General features: G+C 45.9%; 1 protein-coding gene and 1 long non-coding RNA gene across 2 annotated transcripts in view; one reads left to right on the top strand and one right to left on the bottom strand.

Annotated features, from left to right (window-relative positions):
- LOC135050554 (uncharacterized) overlaps positions 1-24,844 on the top strand; it is a 1,514,661-nt gene that overhangs the window by 563,555 nt on the left and 926,262 nt on the right. The window lies entirely within an intron of this gene.
- Positions 241-24,844, bottom strand: LOC134993062 (uncharacterized). Its single transcript, XR_010197001.1, has 5 exons — positions 24,623-24,844; positions 18,773-18,887; positions 17,798-17,905; positions 12,650-12,783; positions 241-588 (listed from the first exon to the last, which is right to left on the bottom strand). It is a non-coding gene; the product is annotated as an uncharacterized LOC134993062 (long non-coding RNA).

Below are 24,844 nucleotides of genomic sequence, written 5' to 3'. Positions count from 1 at the left end.
AGCCCTAAGGAGAGCGAGAAGCTAAGCAAGGAGACCTGGGGCCCTTTGGAATAGAGTCAGCCTATCCCTGCAAACCTTACATATTTAACCTACAGCAGGCGGAGCTTGGCCTGTCGTCCCAGCAGTTACAGCACTGAACAGGGCAGCATCTGAGGCGGGTTGGGGCATAGAAGGAGGCGGAATATTCTCCTCAGCGCCAGCCTTTTTGACAGAATCAATCTGGGTAAGGCTCTCCCAGAGGTGCGGCCTGACAAAGATTAGCAGCGGTGGGCGGAGCATATCCTGTTGTAACTCTCATTAGTTTACCAGGAAGTTCTTCAAAATTAAAGTTATACACACAAAAATACTTGAAATTCCATAGCGAAGCACGGGTATTTAGCTAGTAAGTTATATGAGCAAGTCAGGGAGGATCCCAGCCTAAATTTAGTAACCAGTCAACCAGCAGGTACAGGAATGGCATCTTCCAAGGTGTGATGCTCTGCGGATAAAAGGGCTGAGTACTTGGTGTTCTGTTTTCAGACTTTGGAGTAGCTATGCTTGGCATGGATGTTTGCAACATTCAGTCTCAGCAATTTCCTTCCATTTAACCTGGAACAGATTAGCTGCGTGTTAACTCTGTAAAGGTTTGTCATTTTTATTTTGATTGCTTGCCTGTGTGTACTGTGTAACCATTTCTGGTTAACATTCTTTTCTAATTATGTGGTCTATTTGCTAAGCCTTAGATGGAGACAATGTTGCTGGAGATAAAGTACCAGCCAATCAGCTCCTAACTGCCATGCCACAGGCTGTGTTTGAAAAATGACAGTTGGGAGCCGATTGGCTGGTACTTTATCTCCAGTGACTTTATCTCCATCTAAGGCTTAGTAAATAGACCCCTAAATCCCCTCCTCTGGCAGCAGCCACAGCGGTAGAGGCTCTGTTTTTATACCAGAGTCTACTGAGCATGCGCAAGTCTTCAAGAAAATGGCACCCCACCTTGTTCCCAGGGACATATCTACCACACATGCACAAATCACCGGGGAAATGGCTACTACACTACTTTACTGCTAATTTATGTCTGCACTGCCGATTACAGCAGAACTCCGTAAAAGTAATCAGGATTATATGGGCTCAGGGCATGCAGTGTGGGCCCCCTATGGACCATGGGGCTCATGAGTAGCCCACACCCTGCACCCATTATAGATACGCCAATGGAGCTTTTGTCTGTAATTCAGCATAAGAGTGAGGGGGCATCAGTGCTGTCTTTGTTACATACAGTATGCTGGTTTAAAATTGCATTGCATTGTGGGGAGAGTGATTACAAATGGGCTTTCCTGCAGGAGTGCAAATTGAAGGATGTGCCTCCCAGCAAGTACAGAGGTGCTACCTGACATTGCAGGAAGGAAAAGACTGTGAACATGAGCACTCCATGATATCTCCACACCCCATATCCTAATCATCTCACCAGGCTTTGGTGCTCCAGTAACTGGGATAGAGGATGTGGCCACAGCAGTGTCGGACTGGAGCATGAAGGGCCCACCAGGGGTATGCAGTGGTAGGGGCCCATGATTAGAGCTGTGGCCAGCCTCCAAAGTGGGTGTGGCCAGCAACCACAAAGGTTTGGCTAACCATTATAGAGTATCTGGTCTGGACTCCTTGATAATTTATATAGTAATTAATGCTAGTGCTTGCATGATAATGTGCCAGATTAATAACAGAAATGTACTGTAGAGAATACATCATAATCCTATGCAGTATAAGGTAACATATGTATAATATATAATTCAAATGCACAGTCTAGAACCTGATCCCTAGAGGAGGAGGGCCTCCCAGGCAGTGGGGCCTACCAGTGGTTTCCCCTGTGGGCCAGTCCGAGCCTTGGCCACAGTACATCATGATAGTGGCATGGTAACCGTCCTGTGGCCATACCTAATTTTAATGGTGTGAGGACGCCAGTGGACAAGAGATCCCTCCCAACTTTCCAACCTGTGGGACAAAGCTGTCCCAATTAGGATGACAGGACAGAGACCGTAAATCAGGACTGACCTGCCTAAATTGATTGGGAAAGTTGGCCAGTATGTCATATTAACTTTCACGTAGCGAACTATAATTTCCAGCCTTCCTCTATTTAATACTTAATATCATCCCAATGTAATGCAGTCACATGCTATTTAATTTCCTTCCCTGTTCTCCCCTTACCGTACAATAAAAGGACATATCCACCTTTTCCCTTTGATGTTAAGCATTGATTTTACAGTATCAAGAAATCACATTGTTATTTCTACAGTAGATTTGCTGGACTTTGCAGTGTAATAGAGTTTTGAAATTGCAATCAGCGAAATAATAGATGTATCATTATTAATCAGCAAGGGGCAAAAAGGCCAAAGCGTAGGGACAGAAGACTCCACTCGGACTAATCTTTGTGTGCAGCCTTTGACACGCTTGCTATGTATTGGGAAAGGCTGAGAATAAAACGCTTTCAAACAACTCTTTCACTTCTGCTCAGTGTTCTTCCTAAGCTCACGCCAGATCCATCTCTGCTTTTCAATCAATACAGAAGCATATACACTTGTGTAAAACTCAGGAGCCCCGGAGACTGAAAGATTTACTGAAACCCAAATGTATGTTACATCATTAAAAATAATCTCCTTCACTCCGGCTCCTTCGTTTTCAGCTGCAAAGTTGCAATTCACATTGATTGTCTGGATATACAGACAGCGCCAGAACTAAAAATGGTTATTAGTGAATCTTAAATAGGGCAATTCCATCTGTCACCATGAGCCTCCATTAACGTACGAGTCCGACAAAGAAGAAAACACACGGGCAGTCGATTGCCTTCTTTCTCAGTGCTGTCACAAATTGTACAAAATAACATAATTTTTTTGGGCAATTTTTCATGTACCGTATAATATTAACAGGTTACTGTATAATACAAAAAGAGACCAAATGAAACAAATGTATGGTAAACTATATAAGACCTGTATTGCAGTGGGCACAAGGGGGAGTACAGATGTGTTCCTACCATATGGTGTGTGACCCCCGGCACGTTTAAGGCGCTGCAAGATGTGTAGTATACCATATTTTTCTTCACATCCTGTGTCTTAGGGGTACATTTACTAAGCAGTGATAAGAGCGGAGAAGTGAGCCAGTGGAGAAGTTTCCCCATCAACCAATCAGCAGCTCTGTATTACTTTATAGTATGCAAATTATAGATGTCACTTCAGTGCTGATTGGTTGCCATGGGCAACTTCTCCACTGGCTTACTTCTCCGCTCTTATCACTGCTTGAAGTGACAAGAGGTGCCCCAGAAGAGGAGTACAAATAACAGGCAAAGAAAGAGAAAGAGCTCTCATGAATAGGCCAATATTTGAGATTGTTCTTTTGGTTGCTGTATGGCATGCATGTCCAAACTGAGGCCCTCCAGCTGTTGAGAAACTACACATCCCAGCATGCCCTGACACAGCTTTAGCATTCTCTGACATCAAAACTGTGTCAGGGCATGCTGGGATATGTAGTTTCACAACAGCTGGAGGCAGGGCCGGTGCAAGGTTTCTTAGAACCCTAGGCAAAACTTTGGTCTACTGCACTACTCCACCACCACCACCTCCCTTTCCAGCCAGGAAAGGAGAGCGGGATAAAGGTGTGTGAAGGCAGTATTGTGACTAGCCAGGCTAGGCTCCAGCCACAGGGTGGGATGCACTGGGTTCAGTATGATATACCGGTGGCTGGGATACCGGCTGTCAGTAAACTGACAGCGGCATCCTGACCACCAGTATGCTGGCAGCGAGGTAGAAAGCCCCTTTCGGGCTCGCTGCGCTCGCCACACTGCGGGCACAGTGGCTCGCAGCACTCACCACAAGTTATATTCTTCCTCTAGGGGTGTCGTGGACACCCACAGAAGGACAATAGCCTGTGTTGCTGGTATTCTGGCATCGGCATTTCACCGCTTGTCGGGATTCCGGCATCTGCATTGTGATCGCCGAGATCCCAACTGGCGGTATTGTAACCGCTTCCCGATGCACTCTGTGTAACCAGTCCTGTCACAATCACACTCACCTGAGTCCATATGGTGCTGCTCCGGGACACTCTGCTGTTAACGGGTCTCCCGTTTGTTGCCCATGCTTCCACAAAGAATTGCAGGGATGGATGAGCCTGGTGATGCCGTGACACAGGACCTGGGCACATGAAGGGTGAGGGGGTGAAACGGGACATGAGGGTGGGAGGGGAGGAGGGACACAGTACCTGGGTGCATGAGAGGAGGTGACAAGGGAACTAGGTACATGAGTGGGCAGGGGGTGACATGGGACATAAGTGGGGCAGGAGAAGGAGAGTCACAAAACCTAGGGACATGAGGAAGGGGGAGGTGACACAGGACCTTGGGGGTTGACAAAGGACCTAGGCACATGAAGTGGGAAGGGGTTGACACTAGAGATGAGCGGGTTCGGTTCCTCGGAATCCGAACCCCCCCGAACTTCAGCCTTTTTACACGGGTCCGAGGCAGACTCGGATCTTCCCGCCTTGCTCGGCTAACCCGAGCGTGCCCGAACGTCATCATCCCGCTGTCGGATTCTCGCGAGGCTCGTATTCTATCGCGAGACTCGGATTCTATATAAGGAGCCGCGCGTCGCCGCCATTTTCACACGTGCATTGAGATTGATAGGGAGAGGACGTGGCTGGCGTCCTCTCCGTTTAGATAGAGAGTGAGACACTTGATTTACTAGTAATTTAATTTTAGTAATTTTGGGGAGCATTAGGAGTACTCAGAGAGTGCAGAGTTTTGCTGATAGTTATACTAGTGACCACCAGTTTTATTTATTATTTAAAATCCGTTCTCTGCCTGAAAAAAAACGATACACAGTCACATACCATATCTGTGCTCAGCCTCAGTGTGCTGCATGATAATATCATCTATGTATATCTGACTGTGCTGAGTGCTCACTGCTCACACAGCTTAATTGTGGGGGAGACTGGGGAGCAGTTATAGCAGGAGTACATAACAGTGCACACTTTTGCTGCCAGTGTGACTGACCAGTGACCACCAGTATATTGTCTGCCTGAAAAAGTTAAACACTCGTGTGGTGTTTTTTTTTTTAAATTCTATAAACGCATTCTGTAGACAGACAGTGTCCAGCAGGTCCGTCATTCATTATATTATAATATATACCTGCAGTAGTGATATATATATATTTTTTATATCATTATCATCCAGTCTATACTAGCAGACGCAGTACGGTAGTCCACGGCTGTAGCTACCTCTGTGTCAGCAGTGCTCGTCCATAATTGTATACCTACCTGTGGTGGTTTTTTTTTTTCTATCTTCTTCATACTAGTAGTTTAGGAGTCTGCTGCTGACAGTGTCCGGCAGGTCCGTCATTATATAATATATACCTGTCCTGCAGTAGTGATATATATATATTTTTTATATCATTATCATCCAGTCTATACTAGCAGACGCAGTACGGTAGTCCACGGCTGTAGCTACCTCTGTGTCGGCAGTGCTCGTCCATAATTGTATACCTACCTGTGGTGGGGTTTTTTTTTCTATCTTCTTCATACTAGTAGTTTAGGAGTCTGCTGCTGACAGTGTCCAGCAGGTCCGTCATTATATAATATATACCTGTCCTGCAGTAGTGATATATATATATATATTTTATATCATTATCATCCAGTCTATACTAGCAGACGCAGTACGGTAGTCCACGGCTGTAGCTACCTCTGTGTCGGCAGTGCTCGTCCATAATTGTATACCTACCTGTGGTGGTTTTTTTTTTTCTATCTTCTTCATACTAGTAGTTTAGGAGTCTGCTGCTGACAGTGTCCAGCAGGTCCGTCATTATATAATATATACCTGTCCTGCAGTAGTGATATATATATTTTTTTTATATCATTATCATCCAGTCTATACTAGCAGACGCAGTACGGTAGTCCACGGCTGTAGCTACCTCTGTGTCGGCAGTGCTCGTCCATAATTGTATACCTACCTGTGGTGGTTTTTTTTTTTCTATCTTCTTCATACTAGTAGTTTAGGAGTCTGCTGCTGACAGTGTCCAGCAGGTCCGTCATTATATAATATATACCTGTCCTGCAGTAGTGATATATATATATTTTTTATATCATTATCATCCAGTCTATACTAGCAGACGCAGTACGGTAGTCCACGGCTGTAGCTACCTCTGTGTCGGCAGTGCTCGTCCATAATTGTATACCTACCTGTGGTGGTTTTTTTTTTTCTATCTTCTTCATACTAGTAGTTTAGGAGTCTGCTGCTGACAGTGTCCAGCAGGTCCGTCATTATATAATATATACCTGTCCTGCAGTAGTGATATATATATATTTTTTATATCATTATCATCCAGTCTATACTAGCAGACGCAGTACGGTAGTCCACGGCTGTAGCTACCTCTGTGTCGGCAGTGCTCGTCCATAATTGTATACCTACCTGTGGTGGGTTTTTTTTTTTCTATCTTCTTCATACTAGTAGTTTAGGAGTCTGCTGCTGACAGTGTCCAGCAGGTCCGTCATTATATAATATATACCTGTCCTGCAGTAGTGATATATATATATTTTTTATATCATTATCATCCAGTCTATACTAGCAGACGCAGTACGGTAGTCCACGGCTGTAGCTACCTCTGTGTCGGCAGTGCTCGTCCATAATTGTATACCTACCTGTGGTGGGTTTTTTTTTCTATCTTCTTCATACTAGTAGTTTAGGAGTCTGCTGCTGACAGTGTCCAGCAGGTCCGTCATTATATAATATATACCTGTCCTGCAGTAGTGATATATATATATTTTTTATATCATTATCATCCAGTCTATACTAGCAGACGCAGTACGGTAGTCCACGGCTGTAGCTACCTCTGTGTCGGCAGTCACTCGTCATCCATAAGTATACTAGTATCCATCCATCTCCATTGTTTACCTGAGGTGCCTTTTAGTTGTGCCTATTAAAATATGGAGAACAAAAATGTTGAGGTTCCAAAAATAGGGAAAGATCAAGATCGACTTCCACCTCGTGCTGAAGCTGCTGCCACTAGTCATGGCCGAGACGATGAAATGCCATCAACGTCGTCTGCCAAGGCCGATGCCCAATGTCATAGTACAGAGCATGTAAAATCCAAAACACCAAATATCAGTAAAAAAAGGACTCAAAAATCTAAAATAAAATCGTCGGAGGAGAAGCGTAAACTTGCCAATATGCCATTTACCACACGGAGTGGCAAGGAACGGCTGAGGCCCTGGCCTATGTTCATGGCTAGTGGTTCAGCTTCACATGAGGATGGAAGCACTCAGCCTCTCGCTAGAAAAATGAAAAGACTTAAGCTGGCAAAAGCACAGCAAAGAACTGTGCGTTCTTCGAAATCACAAATCCACAAGGAGAGTCCAATTGTGTCGGTTGCGATGCCTGACCTTCCCAACACTGGACGTGAAGAGCATGCGCCTTCCACCATTTGCACGCCCCCTGCAAGTGCTAGAAGGAGCACCCGCAGTCCAGTTCCTGATAGTCAGATTGAAGATGTCAGTGTTGAAGTACACCAGGATGAGGAGGATATGGGTGTTGCTGGCGCTGGGGAGGAAATTGACCAGGAGGAGTCTGATGGTGAGGTGGTTTGTTTAAGTCAGGCACCCGGGGAGACACCTATTGTCCGTGGGAGGAATATGGCCATTGACATGCCTGGTGAAAATACCAAAAAAAATCAGCTCTTCGGTGTGGAAGTATTTCAACAGAAATGCGGACAACATTTGTCAAGCCGTGTGTTGCCTTTGTCAAGCTGTAATAAGTAGGGGTAAGGACGTTAACCACCTCGGAACATCCTCCCTTATACGTCACCTGCAGCGCATTCATCATAAGTCAGTGACAAGTTCAAAAACTTTGGGCGACAGCGGAAGCAGTCCACTGACAAGTAAATCCCTTCCTCTTGTAACCAAGCTCACGCAAACCACCCCACCAACTCCCTCAGTGTCAATTTCCTCCTTCCCCAGGAATGCCAATAGTCCTGCAGGCCATGTCACTGGCAATTCTGACGAGTCCTCTCCTGCCTGGGATTCCTCCGATGCATCCTTGCGTGTAACGCCTACTGCTGCTGGCGCTGCTGTTGTTGCTGCTGGGAGTCGATGGTCATCCCAGAGGGGAAGTCGTAAGACCACTTTTACTACTTCTACCAAGCAATTGACTGTCCAACAGTCCTTTGCGAGGAAGATGAAATATCACAGCAGTCATCCTGCTGCAAAGCGGATAACTGAGGCCTTGGCATCCTGGGCGGTGAGAACCGTGGTTCCGGTATCCATCATTACTGCAGAGCCAACTATAGACTTGTTTGAGGTACTGTGTCCCCGGTCTAGGTTCCATTTCTCTAGGCAGGCGATACCGAAAATGTACACAGACCTCAGAAAAAGACTCACCAGTGTCCTAAAAAATGCAGTTGTACCCAATGTCCACTTAACCACGGACATGTGGACAAGTGGAGCAGGGCAGACTGAGGACTATATGACTGTGACAGCCCACTGGGTAGATGTATGGACTCCCGCCGCAAGAACAGCAGCGGCGGCACCAGTAGCAGCATTTCGCCAACGCCAACTCTTTCCTAGGCAGGCTACGCTTTGTATCACCGCTTTCCAGAATACGCACACAGCTAAAAACCTCTTACGGCAACTGAGGAAGATCATCGCAGAATGGCTTACCCCAATTGGACTCTCCTGTGGATTTGTGGCATCGGACAACGCCAGCAATATTGTGTGTGCATTAAATATGGGCAAATTCCAGCACGTCCCATGTTTTGCACATACCTTGAATTTGGTGGTGCAGAATTATTTAAAAAACGAGAGGGGCGTGCAAGAGATGCTGTCGGTGGCCAGAAGAATTGCGGGACACTTTCGGCGCACAGGCACCACGTACAGAAGACTGGAGCAACACCAAAAACGCCTGAACCTGCCCTGCCATCATCTGAAGCAAGAAGTGGTAACGAGGTGGAATTCAACCCTCTATATTCTTCAGAGGTTGGAGGAGCAGCAAAAGGCCATTCAAGCCTATACAACTGAGCACGATATAGGAGGTGGAATGCACCTGTCTCAAGCGCAGTGGAGAATGATTTCAACGTTGTGCAAGGTTCTGCAACCTTTTGAACTTGCCACACGTGAAGTCAGTTCAGACACTGCCAGCCTGAGTCAGGTCATTCCCCTCATCGGGCTTTTGCAGAAGAAGCTGGAGACATTGAAGGAGGAGCTAACACAGAGCGATTCCGCTAGGCATGTGGGACTTGTGGATGGAGCCCTTAATTCGCTTAACAAGGATTCACGGGTGGTCAATCTGTTGAAATCAGAGCACTACATTTTGGCCACCGTGCTCGATCCTAGATTTAAAACCTACCTTGGATCTCTCTTTCCGGCAGACACAAGTCTGCAGGGGTTCAAAGAACTGCTGGTGAGAAAATTGTCAAGTCAAGCGGAACGCGACCTGTCAACATCTCCTCCTTCACATTCTCCCGCAACTGGGGGTGCGAGGAAAAGGCTCAGAATTCCGAGCCCACCCGCTGGCGGTGATGCAGGGCAGTCTGGAGCGACTGCTGATGCTGACATCTGGTCCGGACTGAAGGACCTGCCAACGATTACGGACATGTCGTCTACTGTCACTGCATATGATTCTCTCCCCATTGAAAGAATGGTGGAGGATTATATGAGTGACCGCATCCAAGTAGGCACGTCAGACAGTCCGTACGTATACTGGCAGGAAAAAGAGGCAATTTGGAGGCCCTTGCACAAACTGGCTTTATTCTACCTAAGTTGCCCTCCCACAAGTGTGTACTCCGAAAGAGTGTTTAGTGCCGCCGCTCACCTTGTCAGCAATCGGCGTACGAAGTTACTTCCAGAAAATGTGGAGAAGATGATGTTCATTAAAATGAATTATAATCAATTCCTCCATGGAGACATTCACCAGCAGCAATTGCCTCCACAAAGTACACAGGGAGCTGTGATGGTGGATTCCAGTGGGGACGAATTGATAATCTGTGAGGAGGGGGATGTACACGGTGATGAATCGGAGGATGATGATGAGGTGGACATCTTGCCTCTGTAGAGCCAGTTTGTGCAAGGAGAGATTAATTGCTTCTTTTTTGGTGGGGGTCCAAACCAACCCGTCATTTCAGTCACAGTCGTGTGGCAGACCCTGTCACTGAAATGATGGGTTGGTTAAAGTGTGCATGTCCTGTTTATACAACATAAGGGTGGGTGGGAGGGCCCAAGGACAATTCCATCTTGCACCTCTTTTTTCTTTCATTTTTCTTTGCGTCATGTGCTGTTTGGGGAGTGTTTTTTGGAAGGGCTAGCCTGCGTGACACTGCAGTGCCACTCCTAGATGGGCAAGGTGTTTGTGTCGGCCACTAGGGTCGCTGAGATTACTCACACAGCTACCTCATTGCGCCTCTTTTTTTCTTTGCGTCATGTGCTGTTTGGGGAGTGTTTTTTGGAAGGGCCATCCTGCCTGACACTGCAGTGCCACTCCTAGATGGGCCAGGTGTTTGTGTCGGCCACTAGGGTCGCTGAGCTTAGTCACACAGCTACCTCATTGCGCCTCTTTTTTTTCTTCTTTGCGTCATGTGCTGTTTGGGGAGTATTTTTTGGAAGGGCCATCCTGCCTGACACTGCAGTGCCACTCCTAGATGGGCCAGGTGTTTGTGTCGGCCACTTGGGTCGCTGAGCTTAGTCACACAGCTACCTCATTGCGCCTCTTTTTTTCTTTGCGTCATGTGCTGTTTGGGGAGTGTTTTTTGGAAGGGCCATCCTGCGTGACACTGCAGTGACACTCCTAGATGGGCCAGGTGTTTGTGTCGGCCACTTGGGTCGCTGAGCTTAGTCATCCAGCGACCTCGGTGCAAATTTTAGAACTAAAAATAATATTGTGAGGTGTGAGGTGTTCAGAATAGACTGAAAATGAGTGGAAATTATGGTTATTGAGGTTAATAATACTTTGGGATCAAAATGACCCCCAAATTCTATGATTTAAGCTGTTTTTTAGGGTTTTTTGAAAAAAACACCCGAATCCAAAACACACCCGAATCCGACAAAAAAAATTCGGTGAGGTTTTGCCAAAACGCGTTCGAACCCAAAACACGGCCGCGGAACCGAACCCAAAACCAAAACACAAAACCCGAAAAATTTCCGGTGCACATCTCTAGCACAAGACATGAGGGGCTGAGGGAAGGAGGGACACAGGACCTTAGGACATATGGGGGGGGGGGGGGGGGGGGTGACACAGGACTTAGGGGGATTACAAAGGTTCTTGCCACATGAGGGGGGAGAGGACGACATGGGAAATGGGGGGGTGGGGTGGGTGGAGGTACACAAGACCTGGGGGCATGAGGGGAGATTAACATAGGACGTGGGTTTTTTTTACAGACCCTTGGCACATGAGGGGGAAGGTGGTGACATAGGACATGGGAGGAGTTTGGACACAGGACCTAGCACATGAGGGGGAATGACGCAGGTCCTAGGCACATAAAGGGGGAGGCGTGTCACTGGACATGATAGAGACATGAGGGAGGTGGAGAGGGGGAGGAAGGCCACAGGGTATGGGGACATGAGGGGGGAACACAGGACCTGGGGGGTTTTCACGGAACATTGGCACATGAGAGGGAAGGTGGTGACATAGGACATGGGTGGAGAGGGGGAGTTTGGGATACAAGACCGTGGCACATGAAGGGAAATGACACAATACCAGGGCACATGAGGGGGGAGGGCCATCACGAGACATAGATATGAGGGGGGTGGAGAGGGGGAGAAGGGACACCGGTCCTGGGGACATGAGAGTATAGGATACATGATACAGGACGTCGCACTGTGCCGGCGGTCCAGCGCTGGAACGGAGGGGGCTGGGGGGGAGGGGGTCGGCGGCGGCTCTTCCCTCACCTCGGAGTAGTTTCTCCTCCACCAGGCGGCTCTGGTTCTTATCTAGCGCTGTGTAGGAGGCTCCGGTCAGGGCGGTTTGGCGGTAACTCAGCAAACTACAAGCTGACACCGCTGGCCGGGTACCGCGTCTGTGCATTCGCTCCGTCCTCCTCTCTCTTTGGTGCCTGTGAGGCTGTCAGCACTGCGCCCTCTCTCCCTGGTGCTGAACTCTATGGCTGGGAGTCACGTGTGCCTGAGTCCCTGATCAGCTAGCTGGTCACACACACTGCTCTGCATTATGCCCTCCAGTAGAACACTGGTCTTTCAGAGACATCTTTCTTTTTTTTCTTCCAGGCAATCCCCTGCAGGCCCGCCCCGTCAGGTCCCGGCGCCCATAGGCAGCTTCCTAAAGCTGCCTAGTGGTAGCGCCGGCCCTGGCTGGAGGGCCGCAGTTTGGACATGCCTGCTATGGTGTTTCATTTTGTGTTCTTTTTGCGATTGAATTGAAACAACTATTATTTACCGTAAGTTGTATCAAGAAAAGATCAGATTTATTTTAAACTTGGTTTTCACTATGACTATATTACTGAAGTACATTTAGAACAAGTACTATAGCTAGAGCTACTGTAATAAAAACATTTTGAAGTCATATTAGTTTTTGTTTACCTCAGATCAGTAAAGTGCTGTATGACTTTTTTTTTTTGGAAAGGAAACAAATCCAAAGTATTTCTTTGTTGTACAGTGTTATTAGTAATCTACTTGTAGTACCTTGTATTTTGATGTAACTTACCAACCATCTACAGCAGTAGGTAAGCTGAACCGTTGCCTTTGTTTTATTAAAGTAAGTTACATTATTCATCCACTGGACTTGAGTGTTCTTTTGCTGGCTTTAGCGTTCAATCACTGGTAATTTCTGCATCTCTCCTGTTTCTTGGTTGTAAAATTCTATTACTACAATCTTTAAACCACAATTTCTTCAAAAATAGATATAGTTATGATGATGGTACATATCTGAAATGTACATTTATGTTGTATCTGCTACACTTACCATCATCTTCAAAAATAGAATTCCCTTAACTGTTTATTCACTGAATGATTCACCCTAAATGTCAGTGGTTTCCAAACTCGGTCCTCAAGGCAGGCACGGAACTACCAGCGGTGCATTGCATGGGGTCCCGCAGCATTGAAAGGGCCCAAAGCCGAAGGCGTTGGCAGTACTACTAATGAGTCTATGACTCATTATAGTACGCCGGCCGGCTGCGGGCAGTAACAAAAGTGGAGGAACCTGAATAAGAAGCTCCCCTGTCAGCCTACCCTGTGATATCATCAGTGTCTGGGTGGCTGGGCAAGGGGCGGAGCTCTGGCATGGTCCAGAGTTCCGCCCCTTCAGCTCCTCTGGCTAACCCTGAATGTGATGTGTGATGTCACCTGCTGTCACCGTCACATGCATGGAGCACACCCAGCAGAGACACTCAGCTGAGTAGCGTAACAGAGACCATATCGATGGCTTTGAGTCACTCCAGAGGCGGAGGCTGTCCTGCACTAGAAAGTGGGAGGAGCTATCAAAGGAGATCTGCTGGGTACCTCAGGCTCTTTGAAGAGTGAGTCCCCAAGGTAAATAAAGTGGGGAGGGGGAGGGAGTTTGTTACACTACACAACAGAAAATATGGGGATCTGGTACTTTATTTGTTATTTGCTGCATTGGACACATACCATTTATTGTTATTATTTTGAATGGGCTATTTTGCTAAGGGACACAGATTATCACCATTCTCCCAAAGGGAACACAATATTATTAAACTAAAAGGGACACAAATTACATTTATTGGGAGAAATTCAATTGTTTAATCGCCCCCGATTTCCTGTCTAAAGTGATGGGAGATCGTGGGTGATTTTCAATTGTTCCCCCTTATCGCGCTGGTCGCGCCCATATCAGCATAAAGTGGCAAAACCCGACTAAACAAATGGGCACGACGCAAAAAGCCCAGGTTTGGGCTCCCAAACGGGTACGTTTTTTGCACATTTCAGCCCGCAACCCCCGTCGGCAGCAATATTTGAATAGCTGCCGACAGATATATTGAATTCCCCCTATTACATTAAATCGGTCGCAGATTATTAGTAATAGAGTAAAGAGGGCACATTTACTTGTGTTACCCTGCTAGTCTATGGACCTAATTTTTAACGTTAGGGCTTTATCCGTAGTTGGACTTAAATAATTAAATAAATAATATGCCCTCTACTTAGGATTACCATCCCATGCTGGTAGCACTAGGGTTTTTCCAGACCCCCCTGGGCTGTAGGTGTTTGGTTATATATCAGGGAGAAGCAGAGACTATACTAGGGATAATTGGGGCACACAGGGCATGTGGAGAATATATTTGGGCAGAGGTTAAAGTGGGCTGGAATGGTACGTGTTATGTGTAAGCGGTACTACTACTGTGTGTATTATGTGTAAAAGTGGCACTACTACTGTGTGTATTATGTGTAAAAGTGGCACTACTACTGTGTGTATTATGTGTAAGTGGCACTACTACTGTGTGTATTATGTGTAAGTGGCACTACTACTGTGTGTATTATGTGTAAGCGGTACAACTATTGTGTGTATTATGTGTAAGCGGCACTACTACTGTGTGTATTGTGTGTAAGCGGCACTAGTACTGTGTGTATTATGTGTAAGCGGTACTAGTACTGTGTGTATTATGTGTAAACGGCACTAGTACTGTGTGTATTATGTGTAAGTGGTATTACTACTACTGTGTATTATGTGTATAAGTGGCACTACTACTGTGGGCATTATGGGTAAAACCGGCACTGATAATATGGGCATTATGTGTATAAGGGGTGCTACTACTGTGGGCATTATGTGTAAAAGCGCCACTACAACTGTGGCTATTGTGTATGAGGGGTGGTACAGTGTAGCGTAACATGAATAAGGGGCACTGCTATGTGGTGTAATATGAATTAGAGGAAGTACATGCGGTGTAATGAGAATAAGATTGTGCTACTGTGTGGCGCAAGTTGAATTGGGGGCACTATTGTGTGGTCATGCCCCTTTCTTGTCAGATCACATCCCTGTTATTGTTCCTGTTATTGAGCACAAATTTATAGTTTGCAGGTGTGCGTCAGACGCTCTAACATCAGCCCTGGTTCTGGCTAATGAAGGGGGGGGGGGTAAGTGGTGAGGAAATGAGTTCCCCCCACCTCTCCAGGACCACATTAAGCACTTAATTTGGGGAACACTAGGTTGCATGTGAGGAACATGCTGCTGTGAAGAGGACATGTCAGGGAGACACTGGGACACACAAGGGGGCATGTGGGGAAAATGGTGCTAGGGGGGGGGCATAGCTACAGGCACTCATTGCAAAAAGCTCATTATTCTTTAGTGTGGGTAAGGGGGCCCAAAGCACTCGCTAGTTCCGCCACTGCCTGAAGGCACCCTAACAGTCCAGGTTTTAAAGATATCCATGGCTTGGGACAGATGGTTAAATAAAATTGATTGAGATACTAATGAAGTCACCTGTGCATATCCAGATTAAGGAAGGGGGGGTGCAGGGCATACTGTACCCCAGGCCCCCCTCTGTAAAGGGGCTTCCCAGCCAGAGCACACCCTCTCCCTCTTGTGCAGCAGCAGAACCAGGCTGCCAGGATGTGAGCAGGAAAGTATGCATTGCAGGCAGAGACATAGGAGTATCAGGTTTCATGAGATACCGACAGAGCTTCCCGACCAGAGGGGTCATAGCAGAGGGGAGATAGCTGTAAGTGACCCAGGGATCCCAGCTTCTCCTCCTCCCGCCTGGGTGTCAGGGTCCTGTGTAAACTGTTATCTAATGAGAGCATTCACGTCTAGAGAGAGACACACACAGAGCATCCTCCTGAGTCTTGTCCCGGTGTGTTAGTAGTACAGAGGCTGCTGCTACTGCATTTTTGCAAGATAAATTAGATTTTATTTTTCTACAGTATGTGTATTTTAAGGTTGTTTAAGTTGTCTTTGTTCCACTACAGGAAAACATTATAAAATATTTGTATCTCTATTAGGTGGAGATATAAACAGTACTCAGACCTTATTAAACTACAAGTTTAAATCTAGTATACACCATTGGTTTTTATTTAATATACACAATCCATACCTCCCAACATGACACATTCCAGAAGGGACAAGACTCTCTCTACCTGGACTTCACTCTTAATTATGATTCTTCTAATCATTTTTGTGGAAATACTTTTTTTTATCAATTAAATAATTCAACACGTGATGGCAATCATATATTAAGAGTGAGGTCCAGGTAGAGAGCATTCTGTCCCTCCCAGAATGGGTCATGTTGAGAGGTATGCACAATCTAATATACACCCTACCCCTCCACCAGGGCCCCCCTGTCTTAAGTGCCCCCGGCCCCCCTAAGGCTTAATCTGGCCCTGCACCTGTGGAAAAGCATGAATATACTTAAAACCTGTACCGTTAGGGTGTCTTGACCGAGTTTGTGAACCTCTGCTATATGTAAGTGTATTCTTGAACATAAATAGTAACTTGGGAATGATAGAGACACAGGACAACTGCTGCTCTATTGTGTACAATGTAGAATTATTAATATTATTATTATTATTATTATTATTATTATTATCTAGTTATCCTTGATTATTTTTAAGGCATCGCAAAGCTTCCACAGCACTGTACGGGGCACATATAAAGTAACAGTAAAACATATCAATGGTACAGTATGAGTAATTCTTTGGAACAACATAGAGCAATAAACTGACAAAGGGCCTAATTCAGTAAGGACTAATTAGCAGAATTTGCAATCCTTCTGTTAGCATGCTGGGTGCTGCCTGTCGCAGGGCAAGGACGCCCAGCATGCTGACCGCCACCTCCCCCGTTCAACAAGTAGAAATTGTGATCGCATTGCAATGTCTGCTTGTTAGTAGAAATTAAGGATGCCTCCTAAGCTGCGCCGGCAGGATGCCCGCCGCCATGTTTCCGATCATATCAGCTGCGTGTGACCACGCAGCCGCCACACTCAGGCCCCCGCCACGCCCCTGTTTGCGCCACACCGACCCCCGTTTGCTGGCCTCCACCCCCGCAATTCCTAGGAAATGCCTAGGAATCGGAGCGCTGCCACCCCCCCAGCCCCGTGACTGCCTCTGCCTGATTGACAGGCAGAGGCCGATTGCATTTTCTGCGCCCCCCCCCCCCGCAGGAAATGCAGGTGCATGCGCAGGACTGGTGCTGCGCATGCTCCTCCATCTCTTTTGCAATGTTTGCGGTTGGATAGCACACTGCAATCTAACCTGAATTAGCCCCAAAGTACTGTAGATAGGACGCAGACTAGAGGTGAGGGTTGACAAATTAACTGTACAGTATCTTAACAGAGGAAGTGAATCAATGGGACTGGAAGACAGTTTAGTACTCCGTGAGGCTGTACCCAATGAATGATAAGCACACAGAGTCAGAGATTACAAGCCAACAGACAAGGAACACTAAAAGCAAAGATAGTGCTGAGGAGCAACATGAGGGGGGAACATTTGGCGGCTGAACTGGGGAGAACCAAAGGTTGGGGAAGGACAGAAGTTTCCGGAGTTCCGGAGTAGGGGTGAAGAGTGGGATAAATCTTGGAAGCAAGTATATGAAAAGGTAACTAGGATGGAGTGGAGGTGACCAGCGGAGGGAATGGGGGTGGGGGGGTGGACAGAAATGTAGTTGGAGATGTAGAATGTTTCAAATTAGCTAAGTGCTTTGTTAGTAAGGGTCAGGAGTGTAAACTGGATTCTGAGCCGAATGAGGAGCTAATGAAGCCGTTTGCAGGAGGGGAAAGCCAATGCAGAGCCTTTAGCAAAGACTTTTAGCACCAGTCCAATCAAACAAGCTGAAATACTTCTAGTACGTGGGTGGTATCCCAGTGTGGAAGTGTGGGCATAGAAAAGTTAGGTATAGATGGTACAGTACCTTGCAGTAGAGACAGTGGCTCCAGTGGGTCTTCCTTCTTCTGGTGGGCAATGACTCCACCGGCTTTCCCTTCTCAGAGTTCAGCAGAGAGGCGACACAGTAAAATGACTTAACATGAAAATATTGATAAGTATTAAATAATGTGGAAAATGTATTAAAGGGAGTAAGAGGATGTAGGTCCAGAAATAAGACATGCACAAGGGTTCAGTATGATTTTCCAATGGACGGTATGCTGGTGGTCAGAATAATAACAGCGGCATCCTGTCCATCAGAATCCCAACAGCCCCCTCTAAAGTACCCTAACCCTCCTCTGACCCCTACCCTAACCCTCCCTTGTGGGTGCCTAACCCTAACCCTCCCGTGTGGTGCCTATCCCTAACCCTCCCGAGTGGTGGCTAATCCTAACCCTCTGTTCCCTGCTGCCTAAACCTAACCCTCCCCGCTTGATGCCTAACCCTATCCTCCCCTTCTATGTGCCTAAACATAACCCACCCTCCCCGGTCCTTAACTGTAACCTTCCCGGCCCTGCACCCTAAGCCTAACCCCCCTTCTCCTGGCTAAACCTAACCTAAAAAAACCTGCGTCAGGACGCCAGCGCGTCCCGCTGACAGGACGATCGGGATGCCGGCTGTCGGTATTGTGACGCTGGCATCCCGGGCAGAGTTGGTATCTAGATACCGGCATTGCATCCTCCGTCGGGATCCCGGCGTTGCTATATCGACCGCCAGGATTCCGTCCATCAGGTAGCTAACTGCTTCCAGTGCATAAAAATAACTATCAGCATACAAATTACATTTGACTTCACACAATAAAGCTAATATGTAAAAATAAATTACCAGATTATACAAATACTCAAATACATTATATTTATATACATTATATTTATATATATTATATTCTGAACATATTATTATGCAAAAGACTATAAATACCCCAGACTGATAAGACATTTACTTATAAGTGAATACAGAGTACCTTTGTTAGAGCACTCTCTTGCTGAGGTCACTGTCCTATTACATGCATGTACTGTACTTGAAATACACAAGAGGGATTCCACAGAAGGCAAAGTTGGCATGTAATGTTATTTATCCTGCACAAATAGAAAAGCTGTATATTTAATGATCTAAAACACACACACACACACACACACACACACACACACACACACACACACACACTAGATACTGTGTATATATATATATATATATATATATATATATCAGTGACGTGCTGTGGGGTGAGGCAGGTGAGACAGAGCCTTTCCTGTCATACTAATGTTTGTGCCAGAGTTTTGACTGTATAAAGTATATGAAAAATACAAAGAATATGTTTGAAATATCTTCTTTGCATTATTCTAATACTTTTTATAGCCAAAACTCTGGAGTAAAAAGATTATGGCAGGTGAGGCAGTGCCTCACCTGTGTATCCTTTCTACACATCTCTAATCAAAACTCACCAGATTTCCAGGAGTTTATAATGCTGCACCTGTGTATAATTACCAGATATATGCTTTGGCTCAAAAGTTGCATGTAAATCTGGCTCTGGTTCTAGCCAGTGCCTCCTGAGCTACTTAGCTCACCGCACGTCCCTGATAGATATATATATATATATATATATATATATATATATTAGAGATGAGCGGATTCTGTTTTACTCGGATTTACTCGGTTCTCTAAAATGGCATCTGATTGGCTATCCAAAACACGTGACATCCGTGAGCCAATAAGATGACGTTTTGAGAACCGAGTAAATCCGAGTAAAACCGAATCCGCTCATCTCTAATATATATATATATATATATATATATATATATATATATATATACTGTATATATATATATATATATATATATATATACAGTGGGGCAAAAAAGTATTTGGACAGCCACTGATTGTGCAAGTTGACCCACTTAAAAAGATGAGAGAGGTCTGTAATTTCCATCATAGGTACACTTTAACTGTGAGAGACAGAATCTGGAAAAAAAACTAGGAAATCACATTGTATGATTTTTAAACAATTTATTTGTATATTCTTGCAGAAAATAAATATTTGGACAATCAAAAAGTTAAACTCAATACTTTGTAATATAACCTCGGTTGGCAATTACAGAGGTCAAACATTTCCTGCAGTTCTTGACCAGGTTGGCACACACTGTAGCATGTATTTTGGCTAACTCTTCCATGCAGATCTTCTCTAGATCTGTCATGTTTTGGGGCTGTTGCCGGGCAATACGGACTTTCAACTCCCTCCACAGATTTTCTATTGGGTTAAGGTCTGAAGACTGGCTAGGTCACTCCAGGACATTGAAATGCTTCTTACAGAGACACTCTTTGGTTGCCCGGGCGGTGTGTTTGGGGTCATTGTCATGCTGGAAGACCCAGCCACGTTCCATCTTCAATGCTCTTACTGAGGAAAGGAGGTCGTCCTGTCCCCTTTGCAGAAAAGCAGCCCCAAAGCATGATGTTTCCACCCCCATGCTTCACAGTGGGTATGGTGTTCCTGGGATGCCATTCATCATTCTTCTCCCTCCAAACACGGCGAGTGGAGTTTATACCAAAAAGTTTGATTTTGCTCTCATTTGACCACATTACATTATCCCAATCCTCCTCTGGATCATCCAGATGGTAACTGGCAAACTTTAGACGGGCCTGGACATGTGCTGGCTTAAGCAGGGGGACCTTTCAGGCGCTGCAGGATTTCAATCCATGACGATTGAGTGTGTTACTAATGGTAACCTTTGTGACTGTGGTCCCAGCTCTCTTGAGGTCATTGACCAGGTCCCCCCGTGTAGTTCTGGGCTGATTCCTCACCATTCTCAAGATCATTGATACCCCACGAGGTGAGATATTGCATGGAGCCCCAGGTCGAGGGAGATTGTCAGTGATCTTGTATTTCTTCCATTTTCTAATAATTGCGCCAACAGTTGATATCTTCTCACCAAGCTGCATGCCTATTGTCGAGTAGCTCATCCCAGCCTTGTGCAGCTCTACAATTTGTCCCTGGTGTCCTTAGACAGCTCTCTGGTCTTGGCCATGGTGGAAAGATAGCAGTCTGACTGTTTGAGGGTGTGGACTGGTGTCTTTTATACAGATAACCTGTTCAAACAGGTGCCATTAATACAGGTAACGAGTGTAGGATAGAAGAGCTTCTTAAAGAAGAAGTGACAGGTCTGTGAGAGCCAGAAATCTTGCTGCTTGGTAGGAGTCCAAATATTTATTTTCCTCAAGAACATACAAGTAAATTGTTTAAAAATCATACAATATGATTTCCTGTTTTTTTCAGATTTTGTCTCTTACAGTTGAAGTGTACCTATGATGGAAATTACAGACTTTTCTCATCTTATTAAGTGGGTCAACTTGTACAGTCGGTGGCCATCCAAATACTTTTTTTCCCCACTGTATATATATAATTTCCCAAAGACCGGCACTCCTCTGTTATGTTTAGTATCTGCGTCCAGTTGCCATCTAATCCCCTAAAGGATAAATCAAATATGGTTCGCAGTAGCGGCACTCAGCAACGACTTATTTAGGAATTAAGACTGCATCACTCTGGGTTGTTTCAACATTTCAGGATGATTTATTTCGATCCTTTCGTCAGGAGATATATATATATATATATATATGTGTGTGTGTGTGTGTGTGTGTGATGCCCTGCAAAATGATCATTTAGGTACCCCAAGATCTGCCACCTAAGAGACTTCTGCAGGGAATTTTATATAGATACTTGTGCTGTAACGACTGATATATATATATAACAGTCATTCTTCAGCGCTCTAAGAGGTATTTTACCAAAGGTTTATTTTTATCGATTCTTGTAGATGTAAAATCAATGTAAATTGAGCAAAATCAATATGGTGTTTCAGGAGCTATAACACACATGTACTAACAGATGGTTCTTTTAATGTTAATTTTTAAATGTTAGTACATATGTGTATTAGCCGCTGATACACAACATCTATCTAGATCAGTGGGTCACCCAGCAGGTGCACTGTGTATCACTAACTGTCACATTTAAAATTCCACAGGTGACCTGGAAAACATGAACTGTTAGTGCTCCTTGAGGACAGAGTTTGGGAATCACGGATCTAGATTGATTTCCATTGATTGTAGTTCAATGAAAATCGACCTTTAGTAAATTTACCCCTAGCAGTTATGTATCTAAGTCCTGAGTGCACTCTTTCTTTAGCACTTAGTGTCATGTATCTCTATATTTCTCTTTCCAGCAATTAGCAAGAATTAGCCTCTTTACACATATCAACAGCAAATGTGACACAGACTTACAGTGGCACATTTCCCTTCTAAACTCAGTAGTCTGTCAGCCTCCCTGGATCCTCCGCGGCCAGACCACTGCCATGCTAAACTGCACACTGCCTTTCTATCCTTGACACTGCCGGGACTCAGCTGCGGTCCTCAGCACATCTTCAGTGATATTGCTTGCCCAATCTCCCCAGTCAGACCTGTGGCACCTCACCCCCACTTTTCAGCTCCACTCCTCGGCACCTCTCAACTCACACTACACATGTCCAACCCACAGGTCTTTTCCCCAGGGCCGGATTAACAATGGGGTGGATGGAGCTACAGCTCCAGGCCCCCCATTGAAAATAGGCCCACAGATTCCCTGCAGTGCATCAAGCCAGTGTTGAGAGGAGAAATACCTTTCTCCTGTCATCACTAATCAACACCCTTGCCGAGGCTCAGTCTATCCCCTCCGGGCTACCCACAGTGTGCACATCCGCCCCCATCCTCCATGTTACCTGAAGCTTAGACCCACGGGCTGTAGAGATGGCTACTGACTCACTGTCTCAACACAGTGACTCGAATCATCAGGAAGTGTGAATGATTCGAGTCACTCACTGTTTTATGAGTCGAGACAGCTGCAGCAGTAGCCTCTCGGTAGATGCTAGAATCAAGTGGACTAAGGGACCTTTTCAGTAAGGGGAAGGAGTTACGACGCAAGGGGGAGGAGCTAGGCCAGCGGGATAGTTCCTCTACTATCCACGCCACCAACTGTTACCTTTAGTAATTAGGTGGTGAGCGAAGCGAGCCACCGTGCCCGAAGCGTGGCGAGCGAAGCGAGCCCGCGAGGGTACTTTTCGGGTACCCTGTTCGCCCGTAGCTCCTCCCCCTGGTGACGTAGCTCCTCCCCTCAATACGTCACAAGGTCCCTTCAGCCCCTCCGATATAGAACCAACCGTAGCCTCTCTCAGCCAGAGGGAGGAAACTCAGTGTGTGTCCTTCAGTCAGTGTGTTCTGCTGAGTGTCTTTAGCTGTGATTGGCCAGAGGCTTTACCACCTGACACCCATTGGGACCACCTGACACCCATTGGGAGGGGGGAGGGAGCAGTCACGACTCACAAGTCAGTGAGTGCTGTGCTGCTGTGCCTGATCCATTTCATGAATCATGATTCATCCTGAGTCTGCCAGTGAGTTGAGACAGTTGTACACTGTGTAGACTCAGTGACTCAGTGGATGGATCTGATTCATGCAGCATAAGCCTGCAGGAGGTGGAGCCCCTGTGGTACAGGGCTCTCAACTCACTGTTCCTGCTCAATGTGATTGTGGGTGGCAAACTCCCTGGAGGCTAGATAGTGGATAATATAATAAATCCAAGCCCACCTAAGAAAAAGCCCACCTAAAATCATCCAATTAGCAAAGTATGCAAAGTAAAAAAAACATTTTTTTTTTATTTGGTTTAGTTACAGACTGAATGATGTGTTTCATGGCTGTTAAGCTTTCTCTACTCAACCAGAAGTAATGTGCATATTCTGTAACTAGTATGCAATAAGTGCTTATTAGTAATATATCAACATAACAGTGAATCTATGTTAATATGTTATTAACAATCAGTACATAAGCAGCTGCCTCCCCCAGATGCACTGCACAATCACTGCAGCTGAATAACTCCCTCCATGAGTCCAGCACTGATCTGCCAGCACTGGCAACTCACTGATTCATGTGCAGTCTCTGCAATACATTAAAATACAAATGAGTCATGACTCATGTGCCGAGACACTGACTCGAGACACTTCACTGAACTGAGTCATGTGTCTCAACTCAGTTCAGTGAATCACGTTGCCCATGACTAACGGGCTGTGCTAAGCTCCGCCCAGACCGTGGTAAGCTCCGCCCCTATGCTGCCTCCAGCTGTGCTCCTTCAGATTGTCTGACACTCCTTCTCATGCCATCCACGGCTCTGTCCCCGGATGATAAGCTCCACCCCCTCCTCCTCTCCATCCACACTGAGCCTCCAGTCATCCCCCCTCCCCTGGGAAGCCCTCAGCTCCGCCCACATGTTTGATTAGCTCCGCCCCCTGGACAGTCAGCAGCAGCTTTGTCCCCCGTGTCACCTGAAGTCCTGCCAATTCAGCTGCTGTAAGTAATGTCCTTCTAAAGCTTTAAATATGCAGCCAAAAAGTGTGCAGAGCCGGAAGGTATATACACTGTATAGCAGTGGAAAAAAGCATAGGCACTCGAAGGCTTAAGGGTTGAATCCATGTATTTAATACATTACAACCAAAACTCCAACATTTGGGGCTGCAACTACCCTTTATCAAGGAGAGATCACCTTGATAAAGGGGCGTTGTAGCCCAGAAACGGAGTTTTGGTCGTAATGTATTAAATACACGGATTCAACCGTTAAGCCTCCGAGTGCCGCTGCCTTTTCTCCACTGCTGTACTACAAGTCTCAGGGGGCACTAGAGCCAATGTGAATGGGAGAGAGAGTGCCAATGCATGCACCAAATTGTTATATTATATATATATATATATATATATATATATACAAGTCCACAATGACCGGCACTCCATGTAAATAAATTTTAAGTACCTGGGTGCTATCCCACGATCCGGAAGGAACATGCAGAGGGAGAGAGCGAGACGGGCGGCACTCCACGGATTCCAGAAAACAGACCAGCTACACAAGCGTAGTTTCAACGTTTCAGGTGCACTTTATTGACACCTTTCGTCAGGATACAAACTTAAGTGAGAAGAACATGCTTTATATAGATCACAATGCCCAGAACCAAATCACAATCCCCACCTACTTCCG

This window comes from Pseudophryne corroboree, chromosome 1 (genome assembly GCF_028390025.1).
Source record: "Pseudophryne corroboree isolate aPseCor3 chromosome 1, aPseCor3.hap2, whole genome shotgun sequence".
In the NCBI taxonomy this organism is placed as follows: domain Eukaryota; kingdom Metazoa; phylum Chordata; class Amphibia; order Anura; family Myobatrachidae; genus Pseudophryne; species Pseudophryne corroboree.
Note: the sequence above shows the minus strand (reverse complement) of the source record. Positions and strands in the feature narration are given on the sequence as shown.